The 18817-nt window shown below is 36.5% G+C and overlaps 1 pseudogene; it reads right to left on the bottom strand.

The window, feature by feature from the left end:
* Nucleotides 1-9522: 9522 nt before the first annotated feature.
* LOC117403169 (HBS1-like protein) lies at nt 9523-18356 on the bottom strand (annotated as a pseudogene).
* Between the last annotated feature and the right edge of the window lie 461 nt (nt 18357-18817).

Below are 18817 nucleotides of genomic sequence, written 5' to 3' on the forward strand. Positions count from 1 at the left end.
AAATATGTAAAAGCCTCTTGCTGGGCGGGCATCCAGCAATTAGTGAGTAGAAAACAGTTGACTTTAGCAATGTTCAGTAAAACGTTAATGGACATATTTGTCTTGGACCAGTTTAACCAGCTCCACAACCAGCACCAAGTCTTCTCAAACAACTAACAAACCATATGCTCTGACTGGCATGTACTATAGAGCTGGTGAATGCTGGAATTTCCATCATTGTAACCACAGGTTCATAAATCTGCCCCCACCTCACCCCACCGCCTCTTTTGTCGTACAGCTGCTACAAATGTAATTCGTGGAAGGCCTTTTATGCAACCAAGATGCTTCTTTGAGTTTTGAAAACCACACGCAAACAAATTATTCTACTTGTTTATTATTTTTTTCTTTCTGATTTTATTGGTATCACTTTGTATAACGTTTGCAGATTCTTAAAGAAGCAACTATCTTTGGTATACAAAACAACATTACATGTTTTGCAGGTTAGTTTAAATAAAACTACAACGGCCCCTTTTCTTCAGGAATGGTGATTAATTGCATATTGTCAGAAATTATTTGATTCAGTAGTTACAAAGTGCGGTGCAGATTTTGAAGCTGTGGTGCAAAAGCACTACCCTTTCAGCTGGGTTATTTTCCATTTTTTAGGTATCAAATGAAATGTATTTAGTCTCCCAAGTTAGGTCCCAGTACTCAACACAATTAGCCCTGCACACCTTTATGGGCATGAGGATGGAACAGCTCCCTCACTCCTAAAGAGAGTGGCCCCTTCCATGACTGGCTAATAAGGAATACTCAAAGGGCAATGTAGGGAAGCTCACAGTATCACTGATCCCTGATAAATGCATACAGCTTCAGCTGTGTTTGTAATGAGGTAGTGCACAGGCTGGCTATATGTCAGGTCTGAAAATGCTCTGCCTGTGCATTGGGTTGCCACACTTCTCCGTTAGGAACTCTTCTCATGCTTAATAAGGCTCCACACATTTTTGTATATCAAAATGAGGCGTGATGATTTGCTCTAAAAGACACTGCAGAATTGCTTGCAGTCTCCTCAACATTTCTTGAACGAGAGTTAACAAAACCACATGTTGTTTAACGATTTTAACAAAAACAATCTTGGTTCCTCTACCCAACAGCTGTCTACTCTCAGTTTAACCCCTTAAGGACCAGTCATTTGGGACCTGTCATTATTACTCAAGACACAAGTGGGGTTTTTTGTTCAAAGAAGAGCTTATCATTCCATCTTTACAACTGATGATAGATGTACAACCTTTTTAAAATGAATTTACTCATCCTTTCAAAGGAACTATATGCTTTTCATGAGCACACAGTTAACACCACTGATCTACAGTTACTTTCTGTCCCTATAACTATTTTATAACCATTGCATTGTTGAAAGACAGTTAAATATCACTAACTTCTCCTGTAGTATTTAACAGCCCCACAGTCCATTGACTTGGGAAATCAGGAACATTGTTCTGCACAAGATTATGCTTACTAAAGTTAATCTTTTTTTTTTCACTCAAAGTATACCGTTCTATTTCCTCTGTTCTCAAAAACACATTCAGGTGCTAGAGGTTGGTTAAGCTGATATTTAATATAGAAACCTGATATATAAAAACAAATGTTTGCAAGTCTTTGCTTTTACACACTGAAACCTTGTACAGAACAAGCTGGGAAGATAGTGGGCCCACTTTAAACATGATTAACACAGCAGTAAATGCATAGAACTATAATTACTGACATGGTAATGCTTTTTGATAAAGCGAAGAATATAAAGTATTTACTGCTTCTGAATGTGTACACAATTCATCCCCCAAATAGAGCTGTGGGGATTTATGTGAACAAGTTGGGTCTACACTGAGCCCTAAAAGCCTCCAAAATGGCTAATATATGCACTTAAGTAATGGGAGTGCATGGGCTTTTATGCAAGACTACTTTAGAAACGAGTTGAAGAGAAAGTGAAAATGTATTAGAAATCCAAGGTTTAAATGTGTTCCTTTATCAATGTTACTGTCACAACCATGTTGATGTATAGGAATGCATACACATCTCTGCCCCATGCCGTGTATGTACACTTCTTTTCAATCACAGTGCTTATACTGCACATTTTCTCAAAACCAGTGCAAAACAGTGCGTACCCAAGTATAAGTCCAGGTGCCTTTATGCATGATTAGCACCTAGCACGAACACTAATAAATAAGACTCAGGTGTCTTACACTGAAATACCACAAGATGGCAGCATAACAAAGTAAAATGAGACAACAAGAATAGCCAGCTTTTTACTTTTTACCTTGTAATACACAGTCCTCATTTGCGTTTAAAAAAAAACAAAAAACAAAAAAAAAACATAATTGATGATGCCTGAGCAGAGTTGCAATACTGGATCTATATATATAAAAAAAATAAAAAAAAGAGCATACTTTTCTTTGGCAATGAATTGATTCAGATTTCTGCAGACAATCACAAGCTACAGCAGCACAGTCTTACTGCTTTTATTTTGGTTGTTTCAGACCGTCATCATATGCAAATGAATAATAAATTTGATATTTTTATTTAGTAACTTTCAGTACCGTTTTTGCTTAACAGAAGACAGAGAAAGTTATACTGTATTGATAAATGACAAACGAGTCTTCCAAAAGTGCTATAGTAACTGCCTGGAAGCCACACACTGCAGGTGTTTGAAACTCTTTCACCTTCTATACTGGTTTCCTTCCTAACAAATTCAAATACAGTAAAGTCCTAATATCTTAAGTTGGTTGAGACAAAAGCTGAATTGAATGCATTTAAAATCTAGCGCCTGCCACAACAGTAAATACAAAATTAGAGCCAATATCATGAAAAAGTAAATCCCCAGGATCGACATCCACAGTATGCACATGTTAAATAATTGTGCAACACATAGAAGAAACCTCCATATCAACCCACAATCCGATCTTCTCATGTTCTAAAGAATGTCCTTACCAAGTTTCATCACAATTGGATAAGCACTTGTCTAAAACAGAATGTTAAAATGTAAGTGTGACATACAGGCGACAGGCACACAAACAGGCCATTTCTTGTGATGGCCTTGGCAAGTATCATCTCAATTGGAAAGGCAGTTTTCTAAAAAATAAGTAAAAATGTGTGACACTAAGACAATAGGAGTGCTTCCATATACCACCAGATTCAGATAAACTCAATAAATCGTGCTAAAGAATGCCTTTAGCAAGTTTTATCATAATTGGATAAGAACCGCTAGATCAATGTAAAACCCTAATGTGATACGTACCTACGAAAGCTTCCACTACATCTCCACCACCGGGATAATGCATCCCCAGAAGATGTTTGTCAAACTGCATATACTACACACACATAGAGCACTACCTGGACAAATAAACAAACTGAAAAAAGATAAGTGTTTATTTGTTTGTGTATCAATACCAGCCTGCACAACAGGTTTATGAACAGTGGTACTTCTTCAACAAAGCTGCTTCAAAAAAAGGATGCCGATTGATGTGCATACAGCCAGATGGGCTGTTCTGACATCAAGAAACAGGTTTCATGCTTGAGAAGGTCGTGGCAGATTCATTTTATTAAATACTGTGTTAGCGCACAGGGGAGGTGAGGTGAGGTGAGATGATGTGCTTGCTGAATTTCCCCTTGTGTTTTTTTTTTTAACATACAGACCACTTTTTATTATTTTATTTGGGTAGAACTTGACGGCCAGGGTTGAAAACTCCTTTAGTAAACCCTATCATTGATATTGCAAAGTTGTGGAATTGAGAAATCTTAACCCAATTATCAAATGGCTATTCTGGACCCATACTGATCTATGTTACCATTTTTTTGTACTTCAGATAATAAATACACTAGCTCATTGCAAAATCTTCCTGTCATAACAGATGACTGTTTGATACACGGGCCCCCGCACACCCCAAGAGCAAACTGAAGTGTTGGTGCTCTGATTTTTAGCAGTTTTCCATTACAATCTTCTCTTTCATTTCTTACATAGCTGAGGGGAGGAGGTGTGCTTTCCCCATTACTCTATTGAAACAAATGGTTTGTGAACATCTTCTTTTCCTCATCTTATGATTTTGGAGAATTATATATATATATATATATGTTAAAACTACAAATCTGTAAAAGGGGAAGCTGGCTTGTCATGTGATCGGAGGACGCCCACTGAGCAGTGGTCAGGGGAATAATGATTGGGCATTCTAAATATGGGAGAAAATCGGGGGTAAAATAATTGGGCACACTACATTTATATATATATAAAAAAAATACAACTAGAAGTCTTTTTTTGTCAACGAAAACAAAGCACCCCAATGCACATGTTGGGTCAATTGCAGTATACCAGTAATTGAATCCACATCAAGTGGACTAAAATGCAGACTAGAAAATCCTGCAAATCTGTACTAACTTAATCCTGATTGCAGCGTACCAAACAGATGATCCCACTAATTGGTTTAACTGATCGGAACAAGTGGAACAAGTTAGAACGATAGTGGAGACTAACCTAAAGCTATGGCCAAAAGTTTTGCATCACCCTATTGAATTAATACATTTTGCTTCATAAAGTTGAATGAAACCATCTAAATTATGCTACGTTAATATATTAAATTACATAAAGCGTTGTAGTTTTCCATATACTTAAAAAACTGACAAATTGAAAAATGTGACATTTTGAAATCTAACATTACATTATTAATTTCTTAGCAGACGCCCTTATCCAGGGCGACTTACAATTGTTACAAGATATCACATTATTTTTACATACAATTACATTATTTTTTTTATTATTATTTTTTTTTACACATTATTTTTACATACAAGTACCCATTTATACAGTTGGGTTTTCACTGGAGCAATCTAGGTAAAGTACCTTGCTCAAGGGAACAGCAGCAGTGTCCCCGACCTGGGATTGAACCCACGACCCTCCGGTCAAGAGTCCAGAGCCCTAACCACTACTCCACACTGCTGCCCTGAAACACTGTATGACTATTATGGCTTCTGGTAAACTTTTGCAATATCATCATGTACTTACTTTGATTACATGATTTTAAATAAAAGATTTAAATTATGTTCATATAGTTTTGTCTTTTTTGTGATGTCTCAATCCTAAAATTCTAGGTGATGCAAAACATTTGGCCATATAAACCCTTATTTACAAATCTGATATGTGGATATCAGTGGTCAGATAAATATATAAAGGGAGCCCTGTACAAAAAGAAAGACACATTTTTATTATATCAAACATATTTAAGTAAAAATAAATGCCATGTCTTTTCCATGCACATTTCAAACTGGCAGATCATACTTCCATTGAAGCTGCTGACACTGCTGCATAGGCACAGAAAAGTTTAATTGCATGATAATGGGCCATTAGTTGTTATAGTTAAAGCATATAAACTGAAATAGTATTGTGTTGAACTAAAAATGGTATCAAAAGGTACATGATTAAAAAGTTTATTTTAAATTTAGGCCCTATATATATATATATATATATATATATATATATATATATATATATATATATATACACATATGTACATATGTACATACTTTTGCAAGGCACTGTATATACATATACAGTGCCTTGCAAAAGTATTCAGACCCTTGACCAATTCTCTCATATTACGGAATTACAAATGGTACATTGAAATTTCGTTCTGTTTGATATTTTATTTTAAAACACTGAAACTCAAAATCAATTATTGTAAGGTGACATTGGTTTTATGTTGGGAAATATTTTTAAGAAAAATAAAAAACTGAAATATCTTGCTTGCATAAGTATTCAACCCCTGTGCTGTGGAAGCTCCCAGTTTACACCGATGAAAGAAATTGCCCTAACGAGGACACAATTACCTTACCATTGGCCTCCACCTGTGAACCATTAAAGTTGCTGTCACATTTTCTGGATAAAACCCCACTGTTGAAGGATCATTGGTCAGGCTGTGAATCTGAAGGAAAATGAAGACCAAAGAGCATTCTACAGAAGTTAGAGATAAAGTAATACAAATGCATAGATTAGGGAAAGGGTACAAAATAATATCCAAGTGTTTGGATATCCCAGTGAGCACAGTTGGATCAATAATCAGGAAGTGGAAGCTGCATCACACCACCCAGGCCCTGCAAAGAAAAGGCCGTCCCTCAAAACTCAGCGCTCAAACAAGGAGGAGGCTTGTGAGATAAGCCACAGAGAGGCCAACAATCACTTTGAAGGAGCTACAGAGTTCAGTGGCTGGGAGTGGAGTAATGGTGCACCAGTCAACCATATCAAGAGCTCTGCATAACACTGGCCTGTATGGCAGGGTGGCAAGAAAGAAGCCGTTACTCAAAAAGTACCATCTGAAAGCACGTCTGGAGTTTGCCAGAAAGCATGAGAGTGACCCAGCTGCGATGTGGGAAAAGGTTTTGTGGTCAGATGAGACCAAGATAGACCTTTTTGGCCAAAACTCAAAGCGCTATGTGTGGCACAAACCTAACACTGTCCATGCCTCAAGACACACCATCCCTACAGTGAAGTATGGTGGTGGCAGCATCATGCTGTGGGGATGCTTCTCATCAGCAGGGACTGGGCATCTTGTTAAAATTGAAGGAAGAATGGATGGAGCAAAATACAGGGAAATACTGCAAGAGAACCTGCTTCAGTCCGCTAAAAAACGGAAGCTTGGGAGGAAATTCACCTTTCAGCAGGACAATAATCCCAAGCACAAGGCCAAAGCAACATTGGAGTGGCTCAAGAACTAAAAGGTGAATGTCCTACAGTGGCCTAGTCAAAGTCCTGATCTCAATCCCACTGAGAATCTGTGGCACTATTTGAAAATTGCGGTCCACAAGCGTCGTCCAACCAACCTGAACAACTTGGAGCAAATCTGCCAAGAAGAATGGGCCAAAATCACTCCGACACTGTGCAAAGCTGGTACATACTTACCCCAAAAAACTTAAAGCTGTTATTGCAGCGAAAGGTGGCTCTACCAAATATTAATGTTTGGGGGTTGAATACTTATGCAAGGAAGATATTTCAGTTTTTTATTTTACTTAAAAATATTTCCCAACATAAAACCAATGTCACCTTACACTAATTGATTTTGAGTTTCAGTGTTTTAAAATAAAATATCAAACAGAACGAAACTTCAATGTACCATTTGTAATTCAGTAATATGAGAGAATTGGTCAGGGGTCTTTTGCACAATATATATATTGTGGAAGACTTTATTCTTACAGATCTACAGATCTAACTGCCCAAACGTGATGGACATAAGAAATTTACGGAATAAAGTTTTCAGATGTACAAGTCATTTCAGAGGAAAAATGCAGCTCTGTCTGCAAAAAAATGTAAGCAGTAATTAATGCTTAGGACAAGCAAGCATACTAAATTAAACCAGCTGAACAGGATCATCAAAAATCTGATTTGGTACGTTGCAATCAGGATCTTCTTTCGTCTGATTTACCAGATGATCCACCTGTGATGATTAACTTCTGATACTCTGCAATCTGAATTTGAAGGTGTACTAACTTTAGTCCAATCAAGTGGACTAAAACTGCTTAATCCACTAGGTGTGCACATCAAGTGCACCAAATTTGGTATGCTGCAATTGAACAGACAATTGCAAACATCTACTGGCAATCAAGTTTCCTTTTGCATTGCTGTCAAAATACAGTAGCTGTTCTGGATGGCGCTAGCTCACACAACTGTGCTTTTACTTTGCTGATTTAGCCCGAGTTACATACTGTTTATGGAGACAGATAATCTGGCAATTTAAGAGCTGCTCCTGAAATCAGGTCAAAGATAAAGTAAAAGACAGTATTTGAGTAACAGTAACAAGCACCGCTCAGAAGGTTTGCCAACACCAGAATAGGTAAGAGGGCATGTTAAAAGTGAAAATGTAATTTGGAGCTTCTCATTCTTTTAGATTTGGTTCTTGGTTACCAAATAACATGAGCACTCTCCCACTAGATGACTTCTTCTCTATCTTTATTAAGGTCACTACTCATATAATTTAGTGTAATTTGCATATGGGGCCCAAACTACATTCCTTGTAAAGAGGGGAGCTCCCTTGTTCTAGATGACAATCACCGTATCACCTATTTTTCATTATTGTACCAAGATTACTGAGATAATGAACATTCACATTAAAATGGAAATCAAACAAGAACATTTAAAACAGGCAATATTCCTCTGTGGAGATGCAGGTGAGCGCACTGTTGGAAATCAGTGTAGCATATGATCTCCGGGTGAAACCAGAAACTGCTCATATCACGTTTCCCTGGAACAATCTTTATTAAACACTACAAAAAAATAGATTATGATTGATTTAAACCAGGGCTGTCCAACTGATGACTCACTGAGCTCACCAAAGCAACTCTTATGATTGAAAAGACTACAGGGGAATCAAACAGTGTTTTGTATAAGCAAGCACAGTTAAAATGCAGAAAAATGATGCTTTGTTTAAAGCCAACAGGGAGAAAAAGGCAAAAGGTAATAGCCAAAAGATTAATCTACTTGACAGTTTCTTAATAGTTTTAACTTAGAATTCTGATTGGGTGTTTTGTACATTAAGCTTCTTAAAGGCTTATTTAAATGAAGCATGTTTTGCAGGTGTTCAAAGTGTTCTATGGTAGACTGAAACTAGTTGATGCACTGTACATGTTTTTTTCTGTTTTTAACTAAGTGCTCTCAGAACTATTTTGAGAATGGCTTTATGAGTGATGTGTTTCAACACCTTCATATATCCATTGTGTGGTAAGATCTCAGCTATGTCTCCTCAACATTTTCTTCTTGTTTTTAATCTTTTATCGTTCATTTAGTCTGATTTCCAAAACTCAATCACATTAAATACGTATAAATAAGTCCTTCCTGGGATTGAAACTGAAACTACAGTGCTACTTGCTGAAAATGACTTACCTAAGAAAATATACCCTGAATGCAGCCTGAAAGTTAAACTACACATTGCACAATGTTTAAAATACCCTTCACGCTAGATAAAATGTTACATCAAAGGATTAGCAACCATGAGTCATGTACTGTTTTAATGTGCAATCCTAGGGAAAGGTGAATTGGCTCCATGTACATCATTCACATACTCTGTATGATTAAGAATGCAAACAGATAAGTTAAACTATCAAAGGCAGCATAATGCAAGCATAGTGGAAGCTAGGTTCTGCTGCTTGAGGGCGTGATTCTTGAAGGCCAATATTCCATTTGCAGCACCCTGTAGTTTTTATATGGTATAAAATATGTAGGACTAAGCTGAAAATCATGTATTATAATTACAGGAATGCTTGGGATGGCTTCTGAACAATTGATCCCTTTCATTTAAATACTGAATGTTATATAAACAGGGCAGACATTCCAGTCACGTGTAAAAACCAATAAATTTACTATGTAATTCTAGAATCAATCATGAATCAAAATTCTGAGGTAGATAATACCTTAGCCATTAAAAAACCAGCAGGTTCTTACTGGGAAGTAAACAAGGCATTTCATGTTATTAGCAAGGTAACCAAAAAAAGAGGCAGGTTTATGCTTACACCAGGGTATATTTTTATTATTATTATTATTATTATTATTATTATTATTATTATTTATTCATTATCATTTTTCCATATTTATAGCATTAGAGTTTTTAACATCTTCCCCCAAAGTATATGTGTACTTGCCACTTCCATTTTTGGCTCCTGTATACACTGCATACACTTCCCTCAGTTTCGTACTTTAGAAATGACCTTGGAAGTACAGAAAGATTACCAGTTAAATATATATTAATAATCTATATTATGCAACCTTGAGAAATACCTGGATTCAGGTAGTAATTTTCTACTCAAATCGGGGACACTGTCTCTCAGAGGTTAGTGTTCAGACAATTACTTAGTTGATACATTGTTGCACAATTTCCCATTGCAGTCCTGTTTCTGTGTTTAAGGGATCCTTGCAAACAATTGTTTTGCTTTTCTAGTGCAGAGTTTTGCCAGAGAGAGCGTTGAACACTTCCGCATTGAGGTCACACTGGTTTTAATATGCAGTCAGTTGCAAATCCATAGAGGATCGATGAGAGATAATATCATAATGGACCAAATTCACATTCACTTGAAGTCCATTTTGAAGAAATTTGAACAATTGCACTTTTGTTTTGCTGACTGGAGCTCATCGATGATTAAAGCTGAGAGGTTCCCTCTCACGGAGTTGGGCTGATAAAAGTCACATCATTCTTTGATCTAGGGGAATAAAATGGGTTCTTAGTCATTTCAGTTAAAGAAGGGTTAAAAATACTGCACAGTACTTTTGCTTTTTTGCAAACACACTCACTCAATAGTAGGAGATCCATACTCAGTTACAGTTAAAAAGTCCCTTTACCATAATCAAGCATTTTCATGTTGAGATACAGTAGGTTAGTAATACATAGCTTTTTTAATTATTAAAATGTGTTGCTTTTTACCGCTGTTGAAATTTCTCACTTTCCAAAGATTCTGTATACATTTTTGAAAATCCATCATGTTTATCCATTCACTTCTCTTTTGACAGTTCTATACTGCAAATGTCATTTGTTTAGGGACTCAAACAAAAAGCTATAGTGCAATGTCATTCAAAGCTAGGCAAAGGAACACAAATTAGTTTATATTTTTGCCAAATAAAACTTCCTCACTTCATAGAAAATACAATAAAACAACGAACAAGCTTTGTACACCACAGCATATCAGCAAGTATTTTTATTTTTTTATTAGTTTAACATTTTTAAGCAAGTTCTATTCAAATGATTTGTACCTTCACTATCAAAGCGGTTTTTACACCGGTTTTAGACTAATTTTGTTCAACTCTGAAGAATTTGCTTACAGGGCATTCCATGTTGATTAATGTTTGCTATTTATTATAACTGATAAAATTCACCTTTGTTCACCAAAAGGATCACAATTTAAGCATACAGAAACGGCAACCATGGAACCTGAAAGACATTACCTCTGTGACAACACCTGTAGCTATAGTGGAGCCGGCATACGCACCATAAAGCGTTCTAGCTCTTTGAAGTCTTTGTTGAGTTTGAGAGAAACCGATCTCTGGGCCTATAGTTCCACCAATGCATGCTGACCTTTAGTCAAGCACCTAGAATTCACAAGGTACTCTTATTACCTTTCAAAAAATGTACATCCATGCAAGACATGACACATTTAAAAGGGCAATACATAAACAATCATTTTGGTTTATACATGACCCTTAAGTAACTGAATATTAATTTTAAAAAACATATACTAAGCAGTAAAATGTGCAACTAATGATGGTTACACACAGCTCTTGAGGGAACTTAAGTTTATTTTTTCAATTCAGTCAGAAATAAAAATGCAACAGTAGGCTACATATATAGTTAATGTTTGTTACGGCCACATGACTTACTAAGGCTGCTTCTTCGCACTTCTCTACTACTTTTGTGCAGAACACTTACTAGCTTTCTAATAGTGGCAGGTTTGCTGACAGTTTGGTAATGCAACAGCACCCAAAATTGGTTTATTAAAATAGAAAAATAAAGGTTTAGCTTCAGGTTACACATTTTTGGTAACATAAATAATTAAAAAAAACAAATACATGGAAATATGTTGAGTATTTAATCCCAAACTTACAGGAAATCCTTGTGTTACTGGAACTTAAAAATTGAAGAGGAGGATCCTGGCCCGGAATCGCGTGCTCGCTTTAATTGGTTACTTTGGATTGCTAAACACACACCCAATACTGAAAACAGAAAAGGGATGTATTAGTTTGAAACGAAAAGCTCTTTATTGGATTAACTGGTAACATATTACTTCACTGGAATCAGATAATGGTTTAATTTAGTTAATATTTAGACAGGGTATTTGATAAAAGTTGGAAAGTGAAATTTCTAAGGGAGAATCTGACATCAATGTCAATTTGCTTTTTGTTCAGCCAACACAGCATTATCTTTCATTTTCATATTTCCTTTAGGGAAAGATCAGTGATACTCAGACGATTTAAAAATAGGTTATCAAATAACAAAATGCTCAAGAGCAAAAGACAAACAGAATACCAGGGAGGGACAACCTGGAGGTGGAAATGAAGACTTCAAGGTGTTAAGATAAGACATTTATTTCAGGATATGCAATGTCATGCCATTCTTGACAACAAGTAACTAGGTCTGATGAAATGAGTGTGCACCAGCTTGATTTTGATGATATCCATTCCAGTCACTGTGAGACTAACGTGATCTCCGGCTGCTGCCCAGTCGATTGGCTCGTCATGCAACGTGATACCTGGAAATGAGTCAAAACAAGAACTGCTTGGTCACCAAATTCAGTTTTCAGGTAAAGATAGTAGCAGTTGTATACCTGCCTGAGCTTGCTCTGACTCATAACATTTCACTATGAACAGGCAGAAACTAAAAACATGCAGCCAACATATTATGCAAAACTGCGCCCTTAAATTACCAAAAGAGGGCACACTATTGTACAGTAACAGCAGTTACTAAAATAACTGAAGAGAAGCGCACTGTCGAAAAATGAAGAGTGTATAACTATACAAAATCTATTACACAGCACTGACTGGGTGAGTTGTACATTCATTAAAAGTTATTCAGGTAGGTAGCAATCTAGTTTTACAACCAGTAACTTACATCATGGTATACAGGGCACGTTATAAAAACACATTAAGTCATTAGACATTTAAATTTAATCCATTCAGTTAAAACTCCAGTTCCATCACACAATTAAAGTCAAGGAATCAAGAGCTTGTCTGTTGAAAGGGAATAGAGAACAATACAAATGTAACCAATTAATTTACTCAAGTAACACAAGGGAACGAATAGAATTTCAAATTTAACAGGGGTACTTTTTATAGTACAGGTTTCATTCTGAGGCATTGCTAATACCCGGTCCCTGTCTGTACACAACCTGCTTCCATCTTCTCAGTCACACAGAACCCTGTTCCTTGATCTGTAAAGAAACTGACAAGTTTGTCACAGTGGAAGGTACCTAAACAAGTACTATAATACCCAATATCCTGAAAGAGGAGAGTGTTGCACCCCCTTTTGCCCTCAGAACAGCCTCAATTCGTCAGAGCATGGACTCTACAAGGTGAAAGTGTTCCACAGGGATGCTGGCCCATGTTGACTCCAATGTTTCCCACAGTTGTGTCAAATTGGCTGGCAGTGGATCTCTACTCCGAATAGCTCGTTCCATCTCATCCCACAGATGCTCAATTGGATTGAGATCTGGTGACTGGGCAGGCCACTGCAGTAAGCTGAATTCACTGTCATGTTTGTGGAACCATTCCTGGACAAATCTAGCCTTGTGGCATGGGGCATTATCCTGCTGAAAAAATCCATTAGCAGATGGATACACTGCTGCCATGAAGGGATGCACCTGATTGGCAATGATGTTCAGATATCCTGTGGCATTCAAACGTTGCTCCACTTTTCTCAAAGGGCCCAATGTGTGCCATGAAAACACACCCCACACCATCACACCACCACCACCAGCCTGCAATGTTGACATGCGGCATGATGGATGCATGTACTCATGTGGTTTTCTCCATACCCTAGTCCTCCCATCAGCGTGAAACAGCAGGAACCGGTGCATTGTTAATTATTGTAATGATCCATAATGATCATGTCCATTTCTAATTAGAATAGGTAAACAGTGAAATGGAAAGGAGGAACAGTAAAATAGAGCACAGAATATGTTTCTATGCTGTGGATCTTACCTTGAACCCACTGCTTCAAAAACTGACCACGTTTAGTGGAAATTTCCTTAAACCTGTCCTGTTGCCAGTTTACTTGTGAACCACACATGTTATTAACCCTGGGAAAATACACAGTAGTGGGCAAATGGTGTACATTTTCTCACAAGCGATAGGAAGTTGTGGCGCACCCTACAGTGCAGAGATAAGCCTTCAGGTTACCTGATCCATTTTGTTGCCAGCAACTGCCAGCTGGGTGATGCCGAGAGACCGAACCAGCAGCCAGTGTTCCCTCGTCTGCCCGCCTGCGTCGAAACATGCCTCGAACTCCCCCGCGGCTGGCATCGACCACAAGTCCTGCCACATCAGCCTGTCGGAGAAAAAAAACACCCTGACAGCACGTGCAGAGGGCATCCTCAAACACCTGCCAATGATGCAGAGGGAACCACAACTGTTGGCTAGGAGGGCACCATCTTTTCATATGAAGATTCACATTTCATAATTAAAACATACTGCATAGTTCAATGAGTCATATATAATTGTGTGTGGCAATATATTTGGAAAAAAAATTGTGGAATCCACTCCTCATGCAACAGTTCTTATTTAAAGGCTCAAAACATTAATTAATCTGTATGAATTTATTACCATAATTCATAGAAATTAAGAAACATGCGTAGTATAAATGCCTAGAGTGATACACCCTTATGGTTATGTATTAGTAACTTAAGATTGTGGTTACATGTTTACGCTTGTGGTGTGTTTGTGTACGTGACCATTAAGATGTCGCCATGTCGTTGAAAACAATTAATCCTCCTACCACAAAAGAAATCCCCTAGTGTGTCATCCACCATGTTCAAATACTATCTTATGAACCGACCGCAGGAAATCTGGTGTACCTGACCAGTTGCACCCATTAATGTGATTACTTTTGTCTTGGTCTCAAACTTGGTCATTCCAACATCCATAGTCACACCCCTATGATAACAAAACAAGAAATTAACAATGCATACAAAATGCAATTACATAGTAATGTTTTGGGGCTATGTTCAACAAATACAAAGCTGCAATGTTCACCAATGTTAAATGCATGTTCAGTTTAATGATCAACAATTTTTGCACTGGTTATTTGGTGTATGGTGGACCAAATACCTGTCTCTTTCTTCCCCAGTCTCATCCAGTACCTGTCTGCAAAGGAAGCCTTTCCAGCCTCCTTGGATTCTTGTTCATACTTGTGCATTGTCCTTTTGTTAACATTACCCAGCAAGTAAAGAAGATGGCTTTTACCTGCATCTACATGACCTGCAATTGGATTAAAAATATATCAGGTAACCATAAATGATTTATGCTGCGACACAAAATAAGGTAAATACCTGTATGTACAAAATAAGTGCTCACTGGGGTGCGGCTGGGAACAAAACAGAGTGACTAAATCAGCAGTATGAGCGGGGGGTGTCCCTGCTTGTAGCACTGACAGAGATATATACATATCTCCATCAATTTAGCATATTTTAAATATAGATATGTTTCATAATAAACATGCATATATAAGCAATATTACACGACATACTGTATTTGCTTCACATTACTCACTTCTAGAATAGCAAATTACCAGTATTTAAAAAAAAAAAAATAAAGTGTCTGCAAAAAGCAGCATTTTCTACACAATGTAATGTCAGTTGTTTAAGTGTCCCTTTTGTTCTGGTTATGCATAGCACACTTTAAAAATATTGTTTCAAAACAGTTCCTATGACTTACTGAGGAAAGTAGATGCTGTACATTATTGCCAGCGTTTATATAAATGTACAGGTATACTAAAGTAAATCCCATGGTAAGCATTGGAAAAATACATTGTTAGTTAGGAACAAGAACATGGTGACCATGAATTAATGTATTAATACTGAATACTATACACTCAAAGAGACAGGCAGACATAAAAACATTACCTATAACAACAAGGTTCAGCAGTGGCTTTCCTCGTTGTCTCTTCTCCGGTTCTGCTTTGATGCTGATGTGCTGCTTGGCTTTGCTGGACGTTCTGACAGGGGTTGGCACAGCTGGAGGCTCCTCTTCTGGCTGAGGGGGGGAGGTGAAAATGGGAGTGCTGGTGTGGAAATTGCTTCAGAAACTTGACCCCTGTGGGAAGCGCTGTCCAGTATCCCATTTTCTTTGTAACATAAAAATCACTTTTTTTTTTTTTTTTTTTTTTTTTTAATGACAAAATGTCCGACAACATGTATTTATAAACATTATTTAAATTGTAACACTACCACCAAGAAGCAACACTGAAAATGCTGAACATATAAAGGGTACATATTTATCTGAGGTGTTTATGCAAATCAATTTAAACCATATTTTGTAAAAGTAAACAAAAAAAAATAGTATGTTACAAAACAAGTAAACTATTCAGAAGGTTAATTACATGACTCAAAAGTGTTTGTTTTTTACTAGTTAAGTAACATTAAGAGTTATTTTCCTTTCACAAAAAAAGAATATGCAAATTACATTTTGGTGTAAAGATCTAGATAAATTTGGCCTAGTCTTTATCAGTGTATTTATAACATTATACAATTATGAAGAAGAGATTGCAAAAGTCAGTTACATTTTAAATCTTATATAGCAGGTTGTGAAACAATATACATTAATACTGTATGTAATATTCAATTAATATTTTGCAAAATAATGTGTGCAAAAAACAAATGCATACAAGTGTTTCTAAATTCCTCTAGCTCGCTATATTATAAATAAAAGGCTTTTGTAATCTACACTCAATGATACATATTTCTGTTCAATAGTTAATTACTTATTAATGTAAGATACTGAAAAACAAAACTTTTAATGCATTAGTTTTCCTAGGGTAGGCTTTCTTTAAAGTTACTTGGTGCTGTAAAATGTACAGTTCTATTAATATCATTTTCTAGTTTTGTGTCAACAATATAGAATATAAACTGTAAATGCCCGCCTAAGCAAGTAAAAGTTTAGGAAAAAAAGTACATTGTAGAAAAGCAACTGAATCAATGCTTTATCATTTCCGATGATTTACTTCCTTGCAGCCTTTATATACTGTAGGTGACATTTGAGGCCCCAGAGACCAAAGTATCTTAAACAAAAAGGTCAGACTTCTTAACCACTGCTTCCCACACCACTTGAGCAAGAACAAAAGTGAAAACAGTACTAGAATCACTGAAACCACGGCCAGTTTATTACCTATAATCCATTTTAAGTCCTTTGCACGCAAAAATGCCCCTACCATACTGAACCTTTAAACAGTGTTTAAATCCTTCTCATTTTCCAAATTCCACCTATACATGCTAATGTTAAAAAAAGAGATTCAGTTTCTCTAAATGATTAGACCAATAATTTTTTCCCCCCATGATGTAATGTATCCAGCTGCTTATCTGCACTGTGTAGCCTGTTGCTGACCAAATGGAGGCAACTATTTCAATTAGTTACACTTCAGGCTTGAACTTTTCGTTTTCTATTTTCCAAACCTCTACCTCCCTTTAAATGTTAATTAGAAGTTGTTAAGCTGTCTCTGCATCCCAATAAAGACAAAACTAGTAATTAAAGACTGGGTTTAAAATTGTTTTGTTCTTTGCTACAAATCAAGGAGATTTTAAATTATGGACTTGCTATCAGTGTACACTCCGTACTGGGTATTTTATGCTGAAAAGAAAATCTGTCACGACAACTCTGTTAAAACGAGTGAAAATAACAAAAGCACAACGATAAACTAAGCGACTGCAAGAACAAAATGCAATTAGGATCAGCGATGAGTAATTAAAGTAAAGTAATTTGCCACGTCTGTTTGAAACAAAAATTAAGCTAAACAGAATCAGGCTCAGTCAAGATATGAAGATAAAAACAAGTGACACTGTTTTTTTGATTAACAGCTTTTCTGAGTTTAATTAGGAAATAGAATCGCTCAAAATAACTTTCAAACGGACGTCATGTGATCAAAAATAAAAAACGAAAACTTCAAGCCCTAATTATACTTGACTCGGTTACATACATGGTGAATATGTCTAGTTCAAGTTCAACTGGGGACAAATTCAGCTTAAACAGTATGTGGAAAACAGCTTAAACCACAATATCTTCCTTTTCCTTCCACCAAGGGGCGATATCTGGTTATTAATTTATACTCTGGATAGAGCAGTAGAATTGATAAGATTAATCTGATGAAACAAAGGAAATACACCTTGTGTTACATTTCTGTACACACATTTCTCAGCTGTACTATCTAATTTTCCAGGTTTGATTATTAGATTTATAATTATAAATCTAAAAAGATATATAGGACTGAACTGCATCCATATACGACTGAAAGATACTACACTTTACTACATAACAGACTGTAACCAAACATCATGACATTTGAGACAGCTGGTTACTTTCTTTTATAAATCGTTAGATTTAAAATACTTAAATATGTTTTTATTGAACCCTCACATATACATAAATTGAAGTTCAAATCTTTTTTTTTGTTTTTTTTATCAAATTCCCTCTGTAGCCTACGTCCATACAATTCTATTTCCAATCTCTGATATCCAACAAGCTATGAAGATTGTGCCTTGTAATACTTGGAGAAACCTGGAATGATAATCATGTTCTGTAGGAGGTGGCTTAGCTATAGGGGCTCAGTAAGGCATCCTACTTATTAAATGTTAACCAAGGTCAAGTGTACCTGCAATGTGGACATGGTAATTGCTAACTTCCAAGCACTGCCTACATTGACATATGAACTTCCAAAAATATAAAATAAAACTACTATTTTAATAAGATTTAAGTAGCAATTCATGTACCTGATGGAGGAAGTATATAGAAGCCTGGGGAATCCCCAGCCCCAAACAGCTCACTGAACAGTTCTTTACTGTCAAGTAGTCGTTTAAAGAAATGTCTTTCTATTTTCACCAGAACATTTACAGGGTTAATGCTGCTTCCTGTGTGTGCAAATTGAACCAAAACAAAACAAAGTGCAAGGATCTCAGTGCACAGACTACTCCGGAGAAAGAAAAGTTAGACTAGCAAAATTCATATTCCACCTAGCTTTCATACGAAACATGGAAAGGTTTCTTTCAAAATAACTGTGGCAATAAATGACATCTGCTATGTAAAGGTTCTGTAAGCATCTGTTTCTTTTTCAGAAGCTTCTGTTTTCCT

Source organism: Acipenser ruthenus, chromosome 5 (genome assembly GCF_902713425.1).
Source record: "Acipenser ruthenus chromosome 5, fAciRut3.2 maternal haplotype, whole genome shotgun sequence".
In the NCBI taxonomy this organism is placed as follows: domain Eukaryota; kingdom Metazoa; phylum Chordata; class Actinopteri; order Acipenseriformes; family Acipenseridae; genus Acipenser; species Acipenser ruthenus.